Raw genomic sequence first — 21,461 nt, 5'->3', positions numbered from 1 at the left:
CTCAACCCCACAACATTTGTGTACGTATCCATAATTTATTTATTTTATTAATGGCTGCCTCCCCCTCTAAACTGTAAGCTCGCTGTGGGTAGGGAATGTGTCTACCAACTCTGTTACATTGTACTCTCCCAAGCTCCTAAGTAGAGTGCTGTACACACAGTAAGTGCTCACTAAGCACCATTGATTGATGATTGATTGAGGATGTGGACAAGGAGTTGGCAGCTAGACAGATGAGAGCTCATTACAGAAAATATGTTGGAGCAAGATATTCTTCTGATTGGCTCCTGTTTTGGGTGCTGGCCAGGATCTGGGATCTGAGTCAATGTTGGACAACTTCTTCCCACAATTCCCTGCCATTGGCTTTGGCAATCGAGAGGCCTGGATTCTGTTTGCAGGGAACATGTCTACCAACAATTTTATATTGTACTCTCCCAAGCCCCGCTCAGGAAACCTGGAGAGTTTCCATTACTCTATCAGTCTCAGCTACGGGAGGGAGAGTCAAGCAGCGGCATACCCATTCCATTCCTAGCTCGGGCAGTGAATAGTGAGTGGAAAGCAATCTGCTACAAGTAAAAACTCATCTGTGCTGGGCAGCAGCAGCATGGGAGAGAGTCAAGGGTGGAGACTCAATTTTACAGAGTGAAAGGAGGCAATGGTAAACCATTTCTGTATTTTTAACAAGAAAACTCTCCAGATCCACTACCAGAACAATTGCAGATGGTAAGCGTGACATTCTGGTGTCGCTATGGGTCGGAAATGACTCGACAGCATAAGACAAGATTCTCCCAAGCACTTAGTACAGTGTTCTGCACACAGTAAGACCTGATGAATATGATTGATCCCTTTGGGCTGGACCTTCAGAGCTGAAGTTTTCTGAAAGAAAAACTACCTAGAATGTTCTATGGAGTGGACAGGTCTGGCAGAAATCCTGAAAAGTAAGTGGCCAAGGTGGGCAGTGAAACCTGCAATGGCTACCAAGGTAACCACCTGCTGGTCTATGGTATTAGAGCTCAGTGTCTTCACAATGCTATAATTGTTTTGCCCCTACATGGGTCCTATGGGTAAAAAGGGGGATTCAGACTTAGTCATTTCATCTTCTTAGCTTCATATGTCCAGAATGAAACACAAAACATCCATGATTCCTTACTCCATGGAGTCTGTCCCCTTCATGGGTCATCTTGGATAGCAGCATGGCTACCATACCATGGCAGCATGGCATACTGGATAGAGCATGGGCCTGGGAGCAATCCCAGCTCCACCATGTTTCTGCTGTGTGACCCTGGGAAATTCACTTCACTTCTCTGGACCTCAGTTACCTCATCTGGAAAATGGGGATTGAGACTGTGAGCCCCAGATGGGACAGGGACTGTGTCCAACCCAATCTGCTTGTAACCACCCCAGTGCTTAGTACAGTGGCTGGCACATAGTAAGTGCTTAACAGATACCATAACTATTGTTATTATTATTATTTTGGGGGTGAGGACTAGCTGAAAGCCCAGGAGGCTAGAAAGGACTTTTCTTCATCAACAGCCCCTTCCCCTGGGATTCTGCCCTGGACCTGATTCATCAAAGATCAGGAATTACAAATGCAGTCGGCAGGATTCTGGTCTGAGCAGAGATAGTCGAGCTGGCAGCATCCAACCGGCCCCTGGCCCACTCGCTACCAGCCAGCACCACTGGTCCCTTCTGGCCCTGAAATGTGTTGCAGGTGTTTCCATGAGGCAGAGGGATAATGAATACAATGTGTCTACCGTTTAGGCTCCAGAAGAAGTGACAAGTCTGAATTGGATGACTTCAGGAATGATATGAAATATGAGTTTGAACTCATCTGCGGAGACCGTAAGTAGTCCAAGATGTTTCTGCATGTCCTGCCACTTGAGGTTTCCGGCTGACTTGGAACAGGGGAGGGGGAGAGCGAAGAGAGAGCGGATTGGAAAGCAAAGAGACAAGCTGCTCCATAGGCTGACTGGGATGGAACGCGTGGGGCGTGCTGGCAAAATCCCTCCTTGTCAGTTTGTTTTAACCCAGAGAGGAAAAGGAAGAGGAAAAACAGTTTGAGAGCCAGCATTTATTCTACCCTGACATTCTTGAAAATCTCTGGAGTTTTGGATTTTCCCTTTCGCCATGAGATCACCTTGATTTTTGTGGATCCAAAAGGAAGAGGAATTTGACTTTGTATTTTCATCTAGGAAGGGTTATACTTTGGTCCAGAGATGAGTCTCTCTGTCTCCCTCTCTCTGTCTCTCCCTCCATCTCTATCACTCCATTACTGTCCCTCCATCAATGTTCCTCTGTCCTTCCATCTGTGTTTCTCTTTGTCCATCTGTCTCGGTTTCTGTTTCTCTGTGTCTCTCTTTGTGTCTCTTTCTCTGTCTTTTTCCCTCTCACTCCCTCCCTCTCTCTTTCTCCCTTAAGTGGTATAACGTCCTGCAGCTTTTTCTCTCCAGACAGAGCCTGCATTCTTCACTGCCCCTGTGAATTCTGGGAATATCCAGCAGAGGATGCTGTAGCCCCACTCTTTTCTAACTGTGGCTTCCTTCCCAGACGCCAGCACTGCTGGAACCTGACCAGCAGACTTGAACTTTGATTTCCCTTATTGTAGCTGACGCCTGTCCGGCTACTGGCTGTGAGGAGCCATTAGGGATCCGGCTTGTCCAGAGCAGGGCAGACCAGGCGAGCTTCAGCCTCCTGGCTCCCATGGCTTGTGGGGCAGCCAGTTGATGAGTTCTGTTGGAATGTCGTGATAAAATACAGTCAGATCATGACCAGGGCCCCGGGGATTTTTGGGTTTTTTTATGGCATTTCTTAAGCGCTTACTAGATGCCAGGCACTGTACTAAGTGAGGGGGTAGGGGATTTTTGATTTTTGATGGTATTTCTTAAGCGCTTACTAGGTACCAGGCACTGTTCTAAGTGCAGTGGTACATATAAGCCAATCAGGTTGGACATAGTCTGTGTCTCACATGGAACTCAAAGTCTTAATCCCCATTTTACAGATGAGGTAACTGAGGCACAGAGAAGTGAAGTGATTGGCCCAAGGTCACACAAAGCAGACAAGTGGCAGAGGTGGAATTTGAATCTGAGTCCTTCTGGTTCCCAGGCCCTTCACAACATCACTAAAATTATCCCCTTCCTCTCCATCCAAACTGCTACCACAATGATGTAAGCACTTTTCCTTCCCCATCCTGGTTTTATGTCACCCTCCTCGCTGACCTCCCTGCTTCCTGTCTCTCCCCACTCCAGTCCATACTGCATTCTGCTGCCTTGATCATTTTCCTTCAAAAACGTTCAGTCCATGTTTCCCCACTCCGCAAGAAACTCCAGTGGTTGCTTATTCACCTCTGCATCAAACCTAAAACTCCTCACCATTGGCTTTAATCACATTGCCCCCTTGTACCTTCCCTCCCTACTCTCCTACAACAACCTAGCCCGCACACTTCATTCCACTAATGATGATGACGGTATTTGTTAAGCACTTATTATGTGCCAAGCACTGTGCTAAGTGTTGGGGTAATAACAATAATGGTATTTGTTAAGTGCTTATTATGTGCAAAGCACTGTTCTAAGCACTGGGGAGGTTACAAGGTGATCAGGTTGTCCCATGGGGAGCTCACAGTTTTAATCCCCATTTTACAGATGAGGCTACAGTGCTACAGATGAGGCACGGAGAAGTGAAGTGACTTGCCCAAAGTCACACAGCGGACAGGTGGCGGAGCTGGGATTTGAACCCATGACCTCTGACTCCAAAGCCCGTGCTCTTTCCACTGAGCCACGCAAGGTAATCAGGTTGTCCTGCATGGGGATCACAGGCTTCATCCTCATTTTAAAGATGAGGTTACTGAGGCAGAGAGAAGCTAAGTGACTTGCCCAAAGTCACATGGCTGACAAGTGGCAGAGGAGGGATTAGAACCTACTACCTCTGACTCCCAAGCCTGTGCTCTTTCCATTAAGCCACACTGCTTCTCTAACCTTCTACCCTTCTCACTGTACCTCAATCTCTTCTATCTCAAGACGGCTGAGTTTAGGCCATGTGATGTAGTGATGTCAGAGGGGAGCCCCCAAAACCAAAGCAGTGCTTGGTGAGGGAACTCCTGATCACCCCCTTATTCCGCACCCAGGCCCTGTTTCCCCCAGGTACCGCTTTCAGCTCAGTTGTAAGTAGGTGGGAGGACTTGAAACTCTCAACTGTATCCACTGGCACAGCTCTCCTAAGATTACCCTCTATGGCTGAGCACTCCCAGCCTGCTGCTTCCCTCACTTCCCAGCAGAAGTCAGCCATGCCCTGTCCCTTCCACGTCCCTGTGCTGAAGCAGGGACAGCATCCACCTGCTTCAGAAGAGTTGGGTTGGCCCGATTTGTCCCTGTCCCCTGCTCTCTGACCCAGGTAGGCTCTGACTTTCAATGATGATAATAATAATAATAATAATTATGATGGTATCTGTTAAGCAATTACTATGTGCCAGGCATTGTATTAAGCACCAAGGTGGATGCAAGCAAATTGGGTTGGACACAGTCCCTGGCCCATGTGAGGCTCACAGTCTTAATCCTCATTTTATGGGTGAGGTAACTGAGGCCCAGAGAAGTAAAGTGACTTCCCCAAGGTCACAGAGCAGGCAAGTGTCAGATTTGGGATTGGAACCCATGAACCTTCTCACTCAGGCCTGTTTTCTATCCACTATGCCATGCTGCTTCTTGACCTGGGCCTGAGAGCCTGGCCCTGCTGGGAAACTCTGCCAAACCGAGAAGTGGACAGAAGACTAAGCTGCCCATGGAATCCCAGCCTGTGGGCTCTAAGTTGTCTCCAACCTCCTCTCCGTAATTGTTTGTTTGTTTCATGGTATTTGTTAAGCACTTACTATGTGTCAAAAACTGTTCCAAGCACTGGGATAGATACAAGTTAATTATGTCAGACACAGTTCCTGTGCCTCGTGGGGGCTCATAGTCTTAAGGAAGAGGGAGAATAGGCAGTGAATCCCCATTTTAAAGTCTAGGAAACTGAGACACGGAGAAGCGAAGTTATTTGCCCAAAGTCACAGGGCAAGCAATTGGGAGAGCAATTGACACAGTATTCAGACACAGATCCTCTGACTCCCAAGCTGGTGTTCTTTCCACTAGGGTACTCTGCTTCTGGAAGACACTGTTCCCAAGACTTCACCAGGGATCCCCAAGTCCCTTCAAAAGCAGGGCCTCAATATACATAATCAATCAATTGTATTTTTTGAGTGCTTACTGTGTGCAGAGTACTGTACTAAGTGCTTGGGAGAGTACAATGTAATAATAAAAGAGTTCATCCACACCTTCTCTGTCCACAGTGAGCTTACAGCCTAGCGGGGGAGACAGGTAATTTAATGTAAATAAATACATTATGGATATGTACAAAAGTGCTGTGGGCCTGAGGGAAGGGGAGGAAATGAGGGCCTATAAGTGTTTTAATTCACGATAGGGGTCTCTTAATGCCGAAATAAAACCCAAGCCTCAAATGATCAGAAGGTCTTCTTGATCCATAAATTATTCAGTGCAGGGAACCTGTTAGTAAATATTCCAATGGGGTAATTTTGAAGAGAACAGAAACCATTTGAAGTCTCTCTGTCCCACTATTCTTCCTCTGCTCCATCTATCTCGGCATCCGACCCTCTGTTCCCTGCCTCTGTCTCTGCCTTCCTTCTCTCACTCTCTGTCTCTGTCTATCTCTGTCTCTCTACCTGCCTGTCTCTTTCTGTTGCACTCTGTCTTCATGCTGCTTCCCCTCACTCTCTTTTTTCCTGTCTCTGCTCTCTTTGTCTCTCACTTTTCCTCTCTCTGACTGCCTTTCCAGGTCTCTCTCCCTCCCTCCCTTCTTCTTTTTCACTGTCTCTTTTTCTGCTTTCAGACCTATTTACCACCTCAGTCTCTGCCCCTCTGTCGCAGTCTCTGTCTCTCTCTGTGTCTCTCTCAATACTTCTCTGTCTCATCTCCCCCTCTCCTTTGTCTTCACCTGTTGTATTTGGCCCTAAGCAGGTTCCCAAAGGTCACAGAAAGAAATTAACTGATTCATTCCAAGTAAGTAGGAAAGGTGCTGAAAGATAACAGCCGAGGTAAAGCAACCCAGAGCGAGCCGGAGAAGAAGGGAGTGTCCTCTTCTGTCTCCTTACCAGTGTATCTGGCCTGTGTCCACGACGAGATCGTATATCTGACAATATCCTCCCCGCTAATGCTTTGCAGACTCAAGGTATATGATACTAGCCCAAGTCTGAACTCTCCCGGGAAATCAGGTCGAGGCATAAAGGAGGAAGTCTGCTCGTAAAACCCAGCTGGCAGGCCATAGAGCTCCCCCAGGCCCAGCAGAGGGGGCCACGAGACCATTGGACAGAGTGAGTTGCCCCTGTGGTCCAGGAATCTGTCTGTTTATTGTTACATTGCATTAATAATCGTAATTATGGTATTTGTTGAGCACTTACTATGTGCCAAGCACTGGTCTAAACACCGGGGTCGATACAAGGTAATCAGATTGTCCCTTGTGGGACTCACAGTCTTCATCCCCACTTTACAGATGAGGTAGCTGAGGCACAGAGAAGTCAAGTGACTTGCCCAAAGTCACGCAGCAGACAAGTGGAAGAGCTGGGATTAGACCTCAAGTCATCTGATTCCCAACCCCGGGCTCTTGCCACTAGGCCATGCTGCTTCTCTTACTTCTCTTATACTCTCCCAGGCGCTTAATACAGTGTTCTGCACACAGTGCTCAATAAATAAGATCGAATGAATGATTGAACTCTCAGGGACCGGATATCATGAGCCGGCTGTGGGGGACGGCTCTTGGCACCCTCAGGATGGCCCGGAAGTGATTGCCCCTGGATTAATTGGAGGAGATGGTATCTGCCTGCTACAGATGGGAAACAAGCTCCTTTTATGCATTCAGTCTCTCCCATCATCCCCCCCCAAAGCACCAACCTCAAAATGAAAATCATAAATAATAGCAACGGTGTCTATTAAGTGTTCCCTCTGTGCTAAGCACTGGGCTGGCCCTTGGGGCAGATACAGGATAATCAGATTGTACACAGTCCCTGACTCACTTATCACTTTACAGATGAAGAAACTGAGGCCCGGAGAGGTGAAATGACTGCCTTAGGCCACCAAGCAGAACTGAAATTGGAAAGCAGCATGGTCTAGTTGTTAGAGCACTGGCCTGAGAGTCAGAAGGACCTGGGTTCTAATCCTGTTCCACCACTTGTCTGTTGTGTGAGCTTGGGCAAAGCACTTCAATTATCTGTGCCTCAGTTGCCTCATCTGTAAAATGGGGATTAAGACTGTGAGCCCCATGTGGGACAGGGACTGTGTCTAACCTGATTGCCTTATATCTATCCCAATGCTTAGATCTGTGCCCGGCACAGAGTAACCCCTTAACAAATACTACAATTATTATTATTATTACTACTAATAATAATAATGAAGATGATTATATTACTCTCTCCTCTCCATAATTCAGTTTAGTATCTACTTCCCTGACTAGATTGTAACCTCCTTGTAAGCAGGGATCAGGCCTACCCACTCTATTGTGCTCTTCTGAATGCTCAGTCCAGTGCTGTGCACACAGTAGGTATTTGATAAATTCTCTTTGATCGATTGATTAATCTATTGTTGCCAAGCAGCAGCCACGGGGAGCTGAGGTGGACAGAGTAATGCAGGGTTTTGGGGGATGCAGCATGCTGCAGTGGATAGAGCACGTACCTGGGAGCCAAAAAGTCTAGGGTTCTAACCCCTGCTCCACCACTTGTCTGCTGTGTGACCTTGGGCAACTCACTTAACTTCTCTGTGCCTCAGTTACCTCATCTATAAAATGGGGATTGAAACTGTGAGCCCCATGTGGGAGAGGGACCGTTTCCAACCCAATTTGCTGGTACTCACCCCGGGTCTTAGTACAGTACCTCGCAAATAGTATGCACTTAACAAATTCTATTATTATCATCATCATTATTATTATTATTATTATTATTACTATTATTATTATTATGCATGCAGTGCAGACTCAACCTGGAGCTTGGCTTAAATCCACAGGTCGCCCAGGGTTAAAATGTCCCAAGGGTCTTGATTGTTTCAAGCAGCAGACTGGAAAGAGGCGTGATGGATTCGGGGGAAACTCGGGTAAAGAACAGTAAGAGACGCCCCATGCCCCCGCCCTCCACCCCAAAACACACACACACACACACACACACACACACACACACGCTGAAGAACTCCATCACGTCCTGTACACCAGTCAAAGGCGGGGGAGGTCAGAGATCAAATGGAAATGGTGTTATGAATGGGATGGTGCAGTTGCCCGGAGGTCGGTAGTCACATGTAGAGCTCTCACAGGGAGGAAGGGAAGGGATGCAGCTTTTGAAGAGGAAAGGAGCCGCACAGGATTGGGAGTCAGGAGACCTGGGTTCCAATCCTGGCCCCACCACTGCCTGATGTGAGACCTTGGGCAACTCATTTAACTTCTCTGCCTCAGTTTCCTCATCTCCAAAATGGTGATTTAATACCTGTCATTTTTCTTTTTAAGACCGTGAGTGCTACGTGGGACAGGGACTGTGACCTCCCTGATTATGTTGTATCTACCCCATTCATTCATTCAATCATATTTATTGAGTGCTTACTGTGTGCAGAGTACTGTACTAAGCATTTGGGAAGTACAAATCAGCAACATATAGAGACGGTCCCTACCCAACAACAGGCTCCCAGTCTAGCAGGGGGGCTGTAGCGCTTAGGACAGTGTTTGGCACATAATAAAGTGCTTAACAAGCACCATACTTATTAAAATGGGTTTTCAATGTCTGTGTTTCCCACCTACGCTTAAGATCGTGAGCCCCATGTGGGACAGGAACTGTTTCTAATATGACCGTACTGCAACTAGCCCAGATTTTAGGAAGTATTTGGTGCAGATTAGGCTCTTAACAAGGACCACTTTAAATTGTGAGCCCCCTGTAGGACAGGAACTCTGTCCAACCTGATAAACCTGGATCAACCCCAGAACAGTGCTTGGCACGTAATAAGCGCTTAACAGATACTAAAAAAAAAAAAAAACCCAAAATGACAATTCTATTATTATTACCATTATTACTATTTTGACTATTATTATCCTCTAGACTATAGTGGGCAGGGAACATGTCCACCAACTCTGTTGTATTCATTGACTCATTCAATTGTATTTATTGAGCACTTACCATGTGCAAAGCACTGTACTAAGCACTTCAGAGAGTACATTATAAACAGAAACACTCCTTGCTGACCACGAGCTTACTCTCCCAAACATTTAATGTAGTGCTCAGCACACGAGAAAGAGCTCAATAAATATGACAGGTTGATTGATTATTATTATTCACTTTTTAGCAGACTGGCGTGAAGCAGAGCCAGTCTCTCTGGGCCTCACCTTGTTCTGGAGCCATTGAGGCTGGCAGGGGGCTGGGGAGACCCTGGCTACCGAAGGTTAAAGGGAACCAGTGGAATCCAGCCAGATGGGTCCTCCGCTCTGCTTCCCTAAGACAGTCTGGGTCATTCCCTAGACATTATCTCTCTAGACTTTGAGCCATTGTGGGCAGGAATGTCTCTTTATTGTTATATTATACTCTCCCAAGTGCTTTGTACAGGGCTTTGCACACAGTAAATGCTCAATAAATATGATTGATTGAATGAATGAATGAATTCTACGGAAGGAGGTAAAGGGTCAGAGTTGGGTCTGAGGTCCAGCTCTCCTGACCCCTAGACCCTGGATTCTTTCCACCAGACCACACTGCTCCCCGGGACGCTACACTGGTCCACATCATCTTTATTTTTTAATGGTATTTGTTAAGCGTTTATTATGTCAAGCACTGCCTTCAGCACTGGAATTGGTACCTGTTCATTAGGTTCGAGACAGTCCCTGTCCCACATGGGGCTCACAGTATAAATAGGAAAGGGAACAGGAGGACTGAGGCACAGAGAAGTTGGGGGCTTGCCCACGGTCTTATAGCAAGTGACTGGCAGAGCCACTATTAGAAACCAGGTCCTCTCTCTTTCCACTAAGCCATGATGCCTTATCCTTCTTCTCCTTTTTCTCTTCACCCTTCAAAGTGCAAGACAGGAGACTGGAGAAGAGCAAAAATCAGTATAGACACTATCACTCCCTGGTTTCACTTCCCTGTGCCTCAGTTTAGCGTGGCATTTTCCTCTCCTCCTCCCCACCCCCCCCGCCCTACCTCCTTCCCCTCCCCACAGCACTTTATATATATATATATATATATATATATATATGTATATATATATGTATATTTGTACAGATTTATTACTCTATTTTACTTGTACATATTTACTATTCTATTTCTTTTGTTAATGATGTGCATATAGCTTTACTTCTATTTGCTCTGATGACTTTGACACCTGTCTACATGTTTTGTTTTGTTGTCTGTCTTCCCATTCTAGACCGTGAGCCCATTGTTGCGTAGGGACCGTCTCTATATGTTGCTGACTTGTACTTCCCAAGCACTTAGTACAGTGCACTGCACACAATAAGCGCTCAATAAATGCGATTGACTGAATGAATGACTGGAGCACAGGCCTTGGAGTCAGAAGGTCGTGGGTTCCAATTCCACTTCTGTCGCTTGTCTTTGCGACCTTGGGCAAGTCACTTCACTTCCTTGTGCCTCAGTTAGCTCATCTGTAAAATGGGGATTGAGATTGTGAGCCCCCACATGGAACAGGGTCTGTATCCAACCTAATTTGCTTGTATCCACCCCAGTGCTTAGTGCAGTGACTGGCACATAGTAAGTGCTTAATAAATACTACAATTGTTATTATTATTATTAAAAGGCAAGATCACTGATTGCTCTTAAGGTGCTTTTAGTCCTTCTGGACTATACTTAGTGCTTGGGAAGATACAGTTCAACAGAGTTGGTAGACACATTCTCTGCCTACAATGAGCTTATGGTCTAGGGGAGATTTTAGAGCTGGGAGCAAGTGGACTTAGTGCAGAAAATAATTACAGAGAGGAGGAAAATGAAACTGGAAAGAGGGTTAGGTGGGGCATAGCTCTTTCTCTCTTCAATTAATCAATTACTCAATAGTATTTATTGATCACTTCCTGGGTGCAGAGCACTATACTAAGTGCTTGGGAAAGTACAATACAACAGAGATGGTAGACTTGATCCCTGCCTACAAAGAGCGTACAGTCTACAGGGGGAAACCGACCTCGAACCCACGGGCAATCAGTCAAAGGCACCTTGGTGACGATGACATGAGGTGGGTTCAAAGCCTGGGCGGAGGGGCCAGCCACCTGGTGAGCCGGCAGGGGTGGATATCAAGCAGATTATAGGATCTGGGAAGAATTCTCACCTGTGCACTTGTTCCTAGCGCTTAGTACAGTGCTCTGCACTCAGTAAGCACTTAATAATTACCATTAATAGTAATGGCATTTTATTAAGCGCTTACTATGTGCAAAGCACTGTTCTAAGTGCTGGGGAGGTTACAAAGTGATCAGGTTGTCCCACGTGGGGCTCACAGTCTTAATCCTCATTTTACAGATGAGGGAACTGAGGCCCAGAGAAGTTAAGTGACTTGCCCAAAGTCACACAGCTGACAAGCGGCAGAGGCGGGATTTGAAACCAGGACCTCTGACTCCAAAGCCCGGGCTCTTTCCACTGAGCCACGCTGCTTCTCTACTACTACTATGACTACTTCTACTAATACTACTACTACTGCTACTACTATTACTACGCCTAGTACTAGTTGTACTAAGAAGCAGTGTGGCCTAGTGGATTGAGCATGGGTCTGGGGGTCAGAAAGTTAAGGGTTCTGATCCCGACTCCACCACTTATCTGCTGTGTGACCTCAGGCAAGTCACTTTTCTTCTCTAGGCCTCAGTTACCTCATCTGTAAAATGAGGATCGAGACTGTGAGCCCCGCGTGGGACTGTGGGACTGTGCCCAACCTGATTTGCTTGTACTCACCCCAGCACTTAGACCAGTGCCTGGCACATAGTAAGCGCTTAACAAATACTATTATTATTATTATTGCTTCTGCCTCTCGGAGGAGCTATGCAAGGAGATTACAATCCAGCTTCATAAATCAATCAATAAAATTCATACCATTATGATGATCATTATTGTTGTTGCTGTTGTTTTTATTGTTATTATTACTGTTGTTGCTGTTATAATTATCATTAGGAAGGAGCTGTAGCCAAAACTGTCCTTGTAATTCCAGCCTAAACCAGAGGTTTCCATTTACCACACACTTCGGCACACTTTTCCAAAGCTAGGGATTTTGGCTGACGTCTCACTTGCTAAATGTGCTTGAAGTGCAGGAACATCTTTCCTGTCCTCTTCCTCCTCCTGCCCTAACGCCCATCCTCCCCAGCCCCCATGTGCTTGGAGTAGAGAGAAAAAACCCTTCCCCCTCCCCACCTCCTCCCCCTCCTGGTCCTCCCTCTTCTCCTCTTGCTTTTTTTAATGGTATTTGTTAACTGCTTGCTATGTTCCAGGCACTGTAATAACTCCTGGGGTAGACACACGCTAATCAGGTTGGCTACAGTCCATGTCCCACGTGAGGCTCACAATAGTAATCCCCATTTTACAGATGAGGTAACTGAGGCACAGAGAAGTGAAGTGACTTGCCTGAAGTCACACAGCAGACAACTGGTGGAGTCCAGATTAGAACCCAGGTCCACACTTTTTCCATTAGGCTGCCCCTAAACCCCCTCTCCCCCTCTTCTCCCCCTCTTCTTCATCCCTCTCTTCTTCTTCCCCTTCCTCCTCCTCCTCCTCTTTGTCCTCTCTCTCATCCCTTCCTCCTCCTCTCCTCTTCATCCCCCCCCACCTCCCCTCTCCCTCACCCCCCTCCAACCTCCAGCACACTTCCCTTCACCAGGCTTACGTTTCCCGAGCCTGCAGCAAGCTTGATTTATGAGCAGATAGCGAAAACACAACAGCAAGGCCCGACACCATATGCTCGGCTATTTTTAGCTTGGCTGAATGAGGAGCGAATGGGATAAATGATAACCATCTTCAAGTCTTGGAAGGCTGAAAGAATCCACATTTGACAAGAAGGTTGCCCAGAGGCCTGTTCACTCCCGAATGAAGTGTGTGGGGTGGAAGGGGCTGATAACAGGAAAGGTCTCCTCTTGGATGAGAGCCCAGGGGAGGTGGGCTATCTCATCTATATTCCGAGGAAAACTCGTTTCCCACGTCCTACCCTTAGTCTGGAATTCCTTCCCCCTGCATATACACCAGACCACCGCTCTCTCCACCATCAAAGCACTACCAAAGTCGCATCTCCTCCAAGAGGCCTTCCCCAATTAAGCCCTCTTTTCCCCATCTCATTCTTCTCACTCTTTGCATCATCTGTGAACTTGGATCTGTGACCTTTGGGCATTTGATATTCACCCCACCCCCAATCCCACAGCACTTATGTACAGATCATTAAATTGTATATTATAAATTATTTATTCATTCTTATTAATGTCTGTCTCCCCCTCTAGACTGTAAACCTGTTATGGGCAGGGAACGTACCTGCTAATTCTATCGTATTGTACTCTCCCAAGAGCTTAACACAGTGCTCTGCACATAGCACTCAAAAAATACGATTGATTGATTGATTGGGGTAGCCTCCGTGGAAAGCCATGTGAGCCTCTGATCTGGAGACACCTGGAAATCTGACGGGATTAACTGGGAATGTTATGAGGACAGGAAAGAGACAAATCATGTGAAAGACCTTTAGGAAATAAAATTGTTATCTAAATTCCAAGTATTAGAGCACCTGACACATAGCCAACCACTCAGTAGCAAATAATAATTTAAATAATAATTGTGAGAAACAATGTGGTCTAGTGTATTCACCACAGGCCTGGGAGTCAGAAGGGCCTGAATTCTAATGCCAGCTCTTCTACTGGCCTGCTGGGTGGCCTTGGACAAGTCACTTCACTTCCCTGTGCTTCAGTTTCCTCATCAGTAAAAGTAGCAGTGTGGCTCAGTGGAAAGAGCATGGGCTTGGGAGTCAGAGGTCATGGGTTCAAATTCCGGCTCTGCCAATTGTCAGCTGTGTGACTTTGGGAAAATCACTTGACTTATCTGTGCCTCAGTTACCTCATCTGTAAAATAGGGATTAAGACTGTGAGCCCCATGTGGGACAACCTGATCACCTTGTATATAACCCAGTGCTTAGAACCTGCTTGGCACATAGTAAGTGCTTAACAAATGCCATCATTATTATTATTATGAATCCCATGTGGGACATGGACTGTATCCAACCTGATTATCATGTGCCTATCTCAGTGCTTAGTACAGTGTCTGGCATATAGTAAGTGCTTAACAATTACCAAAAAAATTTTTGCGTAGATAAGTAGAGAGGAAAGCAGATCAGGCTACTGTGCCCAACTGGCCAATAGCTCCTGGGAGGAGAACAGCCTGGTCTAACATTAATTTCCATGGCAGCTTTAGCCTCATGGCTTGGGCCACCAGGTTTGCCAAAAGTGACCCTGTGTCCTCCATCCCAAAGCCAAAAGATAGCAATGTAAATTCTTTCTCCAAAACATGACATGCCTCCTAGCCAACTGGTCTACCCCTCCCAATTAGCTAGAATTCAACCACCATCAGTCATTTGCTAAGCTCAGATGCCCTCTGAAGATTATGGTTCCCAGCCCTGTGAAGGCTGGTAATTGGCCATCTGAGGATTGGAGCGGTCCATGACCCAAGACCACCTTAAGTGGGTTGGGAGTCCATCTCCTCTCCCCACACCCCAGTTGGTAGGGGTGATTTAGGTTGATGGGATTCACTGATGTTCCCAGGGACAAGTCATCATTGAGGTCAGAGGATCACCAACTGTCATGGAGGATGGGAGCTGAATCGATCCAGGCTGTTCCCTCCATGTCTAGATGAGACTAATCTAGTCTATGCCTGGATCTAAGGAGGCATTTTCTTTCATAATCAAGAAAATAGCAGAAAAGGTTACCACTGATGCTGTATTTCCAGTTCACGGAGCTATTGCTGTCTGGGCAAATGATGTTTAGCCATTGTGCCAGTCAGGCAGAATACATTTGAGGGACAAGAAATGATTTTTCAAATCCACAAAGGAGAGGGAGTGAATATCCTCTCAGACCACGGCTATAGTAGTAATGCTAGTAGTTGGCAGTGTTGCTTAATGGAAAGGATGCAGAGCTGGGAGTTAGGAGCCCTGGCTTCTACTCTCAGGTCTCTGGCTTGTCTGTTCTGTGACCTTAGGCAAGTCACTTAACCTCTCTGGATCTCTTTTTCCTCACTGTAAAATGGGGATAAGATACCTATTCTCTCTCTCCCTAGACGTAAGTCATTTATAGGAAAGGGCCTGGGTCTGAGTGGATGATTTTTATCTACCGCATGCTTAATAGGAGTAATGTGTTTAATAAAGACCAAAGTTATTATTATGTCATTTTATCTTCATATATTCAGTCCATATAATTATTATTATTATTATTATTCATTAAGTGTTTATTATGTGCCAAGCACTGTACTAAGATAATCAGGTTGGTCACAGTGCCACAGTCTCTCCCTGTAAACTGTAAGCTCCCTGTGGGCAGGGAATGAGCCTATCAACTCTGTTGTATTATATTCTCCCAAGTGCTTAGCATAGTGCTCTGCAAATAATAAATGCTCAATAAATACTACTGATTGAATGACTAATTAATAGGATTTAAATCCCTCCTTATGATTCCATTGGTAACCCTTGCCTTAAGCTTATTGTGGGTAGGGAATGTGTCTGTTTATTGTTATAGTGTACTCTTCCAAGTGCTTAGTACAGTGCTTTGCACACAGTAAGCACCCAATAAATACAATTGAATGAATTATTTGGTGCAGTAATACCAGTGCCAGGCACTCTACTAAGCATTTGGGAACTGCCAAACAAGCAAGTGGCATATTCCTTACCCACATGAAGCTGTCACCCAAGTGAGGGAGCCAGACATAAAGGATTTAGAATAATTATGGTATTTGTTAAGCTCTTACTATGTGCAAGGCACTGCACTAAGCATTGGGGTAGATACAAATAAATCATTGAATGCACAACTAATTAAGTATACACACCTCAGGCCTGTGACTGAATATAAATAGGTACAATTGTGCTACACCTTGATATGTAAAGCAGGAAAGAAAAAATTAGGGATGAAGAGAGGAAAATCATAATAATAATAATAATAATGGCATTTGTTAAGCACTTACTATGTGCAAAGCACTATTCTAAGCGCTGGGGGAGGTACAAGGTGATCAGGTTGTCCTACATGGGGCTCTCAGTCTTCATCCCCATTTTACAGATGAGGGAACTGAGGCCCAGAGAAGTGAAGTGTCTTACCCAAGGTCACACAGCAGACATGTGGCGGAGCCAGGATTCGAACCCAAGGAGTGGGGAGAAATCTTGCATATTACTCTACTCATTCTTTCTGCGCAATGTCCCCATCTAGTAGAGAAAGGCAGGCATTACTATGCCCAATTCATGGGTGAGAAAAATGAGATCCAGAGAGGTGAGGTTGTGTGTCCCAGGCCACTCAGTCATCTACTGGCAGAGCTAGGACTAGAGGAGTAACGTAATAATAGTAGTATTAGTAGTAGCAGTAGTAATAGTAGTGGTAGTAATAGTAGAAGTATTTAGTAAGTGCTTACTGTATGCAGAGTAGTATAGTAGGGCTTGGAGATTATAGGAGAAGCAGCGTGACAGTGGAAAGAGCATGGGCTTGGGAGTCAGAGGCTGTGAGTTCAAATCCCAGCTCCGCCACTTGTCAGCTGTGTGGCTTTAGGCAAGTCACTTAACTTCTCTGTGCCTCAGTTATCTCCTCTGTAAAATAGGGATTAAGACTGTGAGCCCCATGTCGGACAACATGATAACCTTGTATCTACCCCAGCACTTAGAACAGCACTTGGCACATAGTAAGTGCTTAACAAATACCAATATAATTATTATTATTACTATAAGACTGTACACTCTTTGTGAGCAGGGAACATGTCTTCCAACTCTGTTGTATGTTCCTAAGTGATTAGTATAGTGCTCTGTGCATAATAAGTGATCAATAAATACTGTTGATTGTGAGAATACCCAGGTGGGAATTATACCTGGGGAAGCAGTGTGGCTCAGTGGAAAGAGCACGGGCATTGGAGTCAGAGGTTCAAATCCCAGCTCTGCCACCTGTCTACTGTGTGACCTTGGGCAAGTCACTTAACTTCTCTGGGCCTCAGTTCCCTCATCTGTAAAATGGGGATGAAGACTGTGAGCCCCACGTGGGACAATCTGATTACCTTGTATCTTCCCCAATGCTTAGAACAGTGCTTGGCACGTAGTAAGCACTTAACAAATACCAACATTATTATTATTATTTTTTTAACATGGTCCTGTCTGTTGGGGGCGGGGGGCTCACAATCTACGAATCCTAGAGTTTTTGACTAGAATTCCTTTACAGCACACTGCTTCTGCCTGATAACTCAAACAATGGTATTGACTGAGCCCTGACTCTGTGTGGACCACTGTATACAGAGCTTGGGAAAGCACAAGTAGAATTAGAATTTGAACTTCCCGGCCCTTCCCTTCCCAGGCTGAACGTCACCAAATCTTCTTACTTCCACAAGGTCACTTCTGGCGGGCTGGGACGACTCACTGCTGTGAGGTACAGTTGGGAGCTGTCGACCCCGGGGCTGCTAGCGAGGAGGTGGAGGAGGAGAAGCGTGTCAGGACAAACATGCTCTTACATAGCAGTTACAGGAAACAGCTGGGGGAAGTAAGACCTGGCTGAGACCCAAACGGGACTCAGGGAGAGGCCTGCGTGTCCCATGAATCACTGGGCTGGAACGGCAACAGCATTTAGCCTGGCCTTGTCTCCCAAAATGCCCCTGTGGGCCCTCTGAGAGACACAGACAGCCCAATTTCCTACTTAGAATAATGATAATAGTATTTTTTAAGTGTTTATTTTATGTCAAGCACTGTTCTAAGCTCTGGGATACCTAAACGGTAATCAGGTTGGACACAGTTCCTGACCCACATGCGGCTCACAGTCTTAATCCCCATTATACAGATGAGGTAACTGAGGCAAAAAGAAGTTAAATGACTTGCCCACGGTCACACAGCAGACAAGTGGGAAGCTGGAATTAGAGTCCATGACCTCTTACTCTCAAGCCCAGGCTCTTTCCAGTATGCCAAGCTGATTGGGTTTTCCCTGCTGAGAGTTTACTGGTTTGGTTTACCCATTGGCCCCAGTTTCATGAAAGAGGGAAAGGAGAGCACCTCTTCCAAGAGGCCTTCCCTGACTAAGCCCTCATTTCCTTTTTCCACTCCCTTCTGCTTCACTCTGCCTTGCTGCCTTTATTCACCCCTTGCCCAGTCCCAGAACACTTACTTATGTATATATCTGTAATTTATATTAATTTCTGTCTCCCCCCTCTAGACTGCAAGGTCACTGTGGGCAGGGAATGTGTTTGCTATATTGTTATATTGTACTCTCCCAGTCACTTAGTACAGTGCTCTGCACACAGTAAGCAGCGTAGCTCTGTGGAAAAAGCCCGGGCTTGGGAGTCAGAGGTCATGGGTCCTAATCCCAGATCCACCACTTGTCAGCTTTGTGACTGTGGGCAAGTCACTTAACTTCTCTGGGCCTCAGTTACCTCATCTGTAAAATGGGGATTAAGACTGTGAGCCCCACGTGGGACAACCTGATGACCTTTTAACCACCCCCCCCGCCCCCAGCGCTTAGAACAGTGGTTGGAACATAGCGCTTAACAAACACCATTTTTTCAAGTGCTTACTACAGTGCTTTCCACACAGTAAGTGCTCAATAAATATGATTGAATAATCAGTAAGCACTCAACAAATATGATTGGTTGATCTATTGATTGATTGAACAACTTGTGGTCAGCAGGGGAGGTTTGGTTGGAAGGTCTTTCCTCAGACTTTAGGGCACACATCCAGTCCCCCAGAAATGCATCTCTGTCCCCATTGGTCATTTCCAAGAGCCTCAGACACATCTTGGGCAAGGTTTCCTTGTCTTCTTCCAGGTGTTTTTCACCCACCATTGTTCTTGTCGCTTCGATCCTCCCTGGAACTGATTTGAGCATCTCCTTCCCCTGCTAGATCATAAGCTCCTTGAGGGCAGGGATAGAATCTACCAACATGTTTGGGTTGGACTCTCCCAAATGTTTAGTACAGTGTTCTGCTCACAGTAGTCTCTTAAAGAATGTTGTTAACAGATCGAACAAGGGATCTCCCAATCTCCTGAGTGACTCAATCTTTCAATCAGTAATTGTTATGATCTTTGTTAAGTCCTTACTATGTGCCAAGCACTGTACTAAGTTCAGGGGTAGATACAAGGTAATCAGGTTGTCACACATGGGGCACACAGCCTTAATCCCCATTTTACAGATGAGGTAACTGAGGCACAGAGAAGTGAAATGAATTGCCCAAGATCACACAGCAAAGTGGTGGGCATCTATGAAGTACTTACTGTGTGCAGAGAATGGTACTAAGTGCCTGAGAGAGTACCCTAGAGTTATAAGACATTACCTCCAGACTGCAAGCTTGTTATGGGCAGGGATCATGTCTGCTAACGCTGTTGTATTGTATGCTCCCAAGTGCTTAGTACAGTTTTCTGCACAAAGTGCTCAATAAATACCATTGATTGATTGATAATCCCTGCCCTTGGGAAGTTTTCAATCTAGTGAGGGAGACAGACAATTAAAGAAATCACAGGAAGTGGGGAGTAGTAGAGTTTATAAGGTTTGTGCTTTAAGAGCTCCAGGTGTTGTGGAGATTTAAGTTCTTCTTAGTGATCCAGTGTACTCTCTGCTCTTCCAGCTCCCAAATGCGGGCACACCTCAGTACCCCAAGAAGAGGAAAGGATTTGAAAGTGGAGGGAAAAATGTCTGAATGTAGGATGGGTCCTGGGTGTGTGCATCAGGAAACTCTGGACATCAGGAATGGCCAGGAAGACAGGGAACAAACTCAGTACTGGAACAGCCCAAAATCCTCTCCTGAACTCTGTCCTGAATTTAATCCTGGATGCTGTCTTGAAAGCCCTTCTGATTCAACTTGGATATGGCAGGCGGGAGTTCCTGACTGAAGCTGTACGAGCCTGTTGTAACTGGCGACAATTCTGTGTGACCATGTCCAGCCCAACTGAGGCTGGAAAGGTCTGGCGTTCCCTGCTCTGACTAGAACCGGTCCAGGAGGGCCGGCTCCCTTCCACAGACCTGGCTTATCGGCCACATCTTGTCGTGGCCCAGCCTTCGCGGACATGGTTTCCTACATACGTTGTACCTACAGAGAGCTCCCATGCCCCAGCCAGAGAAGAGCCAAGATGGGTCTCTCTGCCGCAATAATAATAATAATAATGATGGCATTTATTAAGCGCTTACTATGTGCAAAGCACTGTTCTAAGCACTGGGGAGGTTACAGGGTGATCAGGTTGTCCCATGGGGGGCTCACAGTCTTAATACCCATTTTACAGTTGAGGTAACTGAGGAACAGAGAAGTGAAGTGACTTGCCCAAATAATAATAATAATGATGATGGTATTTGTTAAGTGCTTACAATGTGCAAAGCACTGTTCTAAGCGCTGGGGGGATATAAGGTGATCAGGTTGTCCCACGTGTGGCTCACAGTCTTCATCCCCATTTTACAGATGAGGGAACTGAGGCACAGGGAAGGGAAGTGACTTGCCCAAAGTCACACAGATGACAATTGGTGGAGCCGGGATTTGAAACCATGGCCTCTGACTCCAAAGCCCATGCTCTTTCCACTGAGCCATGCTGCTTCTCCATATTATTTATACTAATGCCTGTCTCCCCCCCTAGATTGTAAGCTCACTGTGGCCAGGGAATGTATCTGTTATATTATTATATTGTCTCCTAAGCTCTTAGTACAGTGCTCTGCACACAGTAAGGGCTCAATAAATTTGATTGAATGAATGGGCATTAAGACTTTGAGCTCCACGTGGGACATGGGCTGTGTTAACATGATGAACTTGTATCTGCCCCAGTGCCTAGGGTACAGTACATTGCCTGGCACATAGGTGTTTAATAAATATCATTTTTTAAAAAACCCTAATCTCTGGGGTAGGTACAAGTAAATCAGGTCAGACACAGTCCCTGTTCCACATGGGGTTCACAGTCTAAGCAGGAGGGAGAACAGGTATTGAATCCCCATTTTAGATGTGATGAAACTTGGTTTTATTTCTCACTCCATCACGTGCTTGCTGTGTGGCATTGAGCAAGTTGTGACTTCTCTGTTCCTCAGTTTCCTCAACTCTAAATTGGCCAGTCAATAACTGTTCCCCTTCCTATTAGATGTAGGTAAGGGGCTGTTTCCGATTGTATTATCCTGCATCCACCCCAGCGCTGAGCACATAAGCACATATCAAAAACCACTATCATTATCAACATTATTACCAGAATCCAGATCTCCTGATACTTTTTTATGATATTTATTAAGCCCTTACTATGTGCTAGGCACTCTACTAAGCGCTGAGGTAGAT

This window comes from Tachyglossus aculeatus, chromosome 11 (genome assembly GCF_015852505.1).
Source record: "Tachyglossus aculeatus isolate mTacAcu1 chromosome 11, mTacAcu1.pri, whole genome shotgun sequence".
Lineage (NCBI taxonomy): Eukaryota > Metazoa > Chordata > Mammalia > Monotremata > Tachyglossidae > Tachyglossus > Tachyglossus aculeatus.
This window is presented reverse-complemented; position numbering follows the sequence as displayed.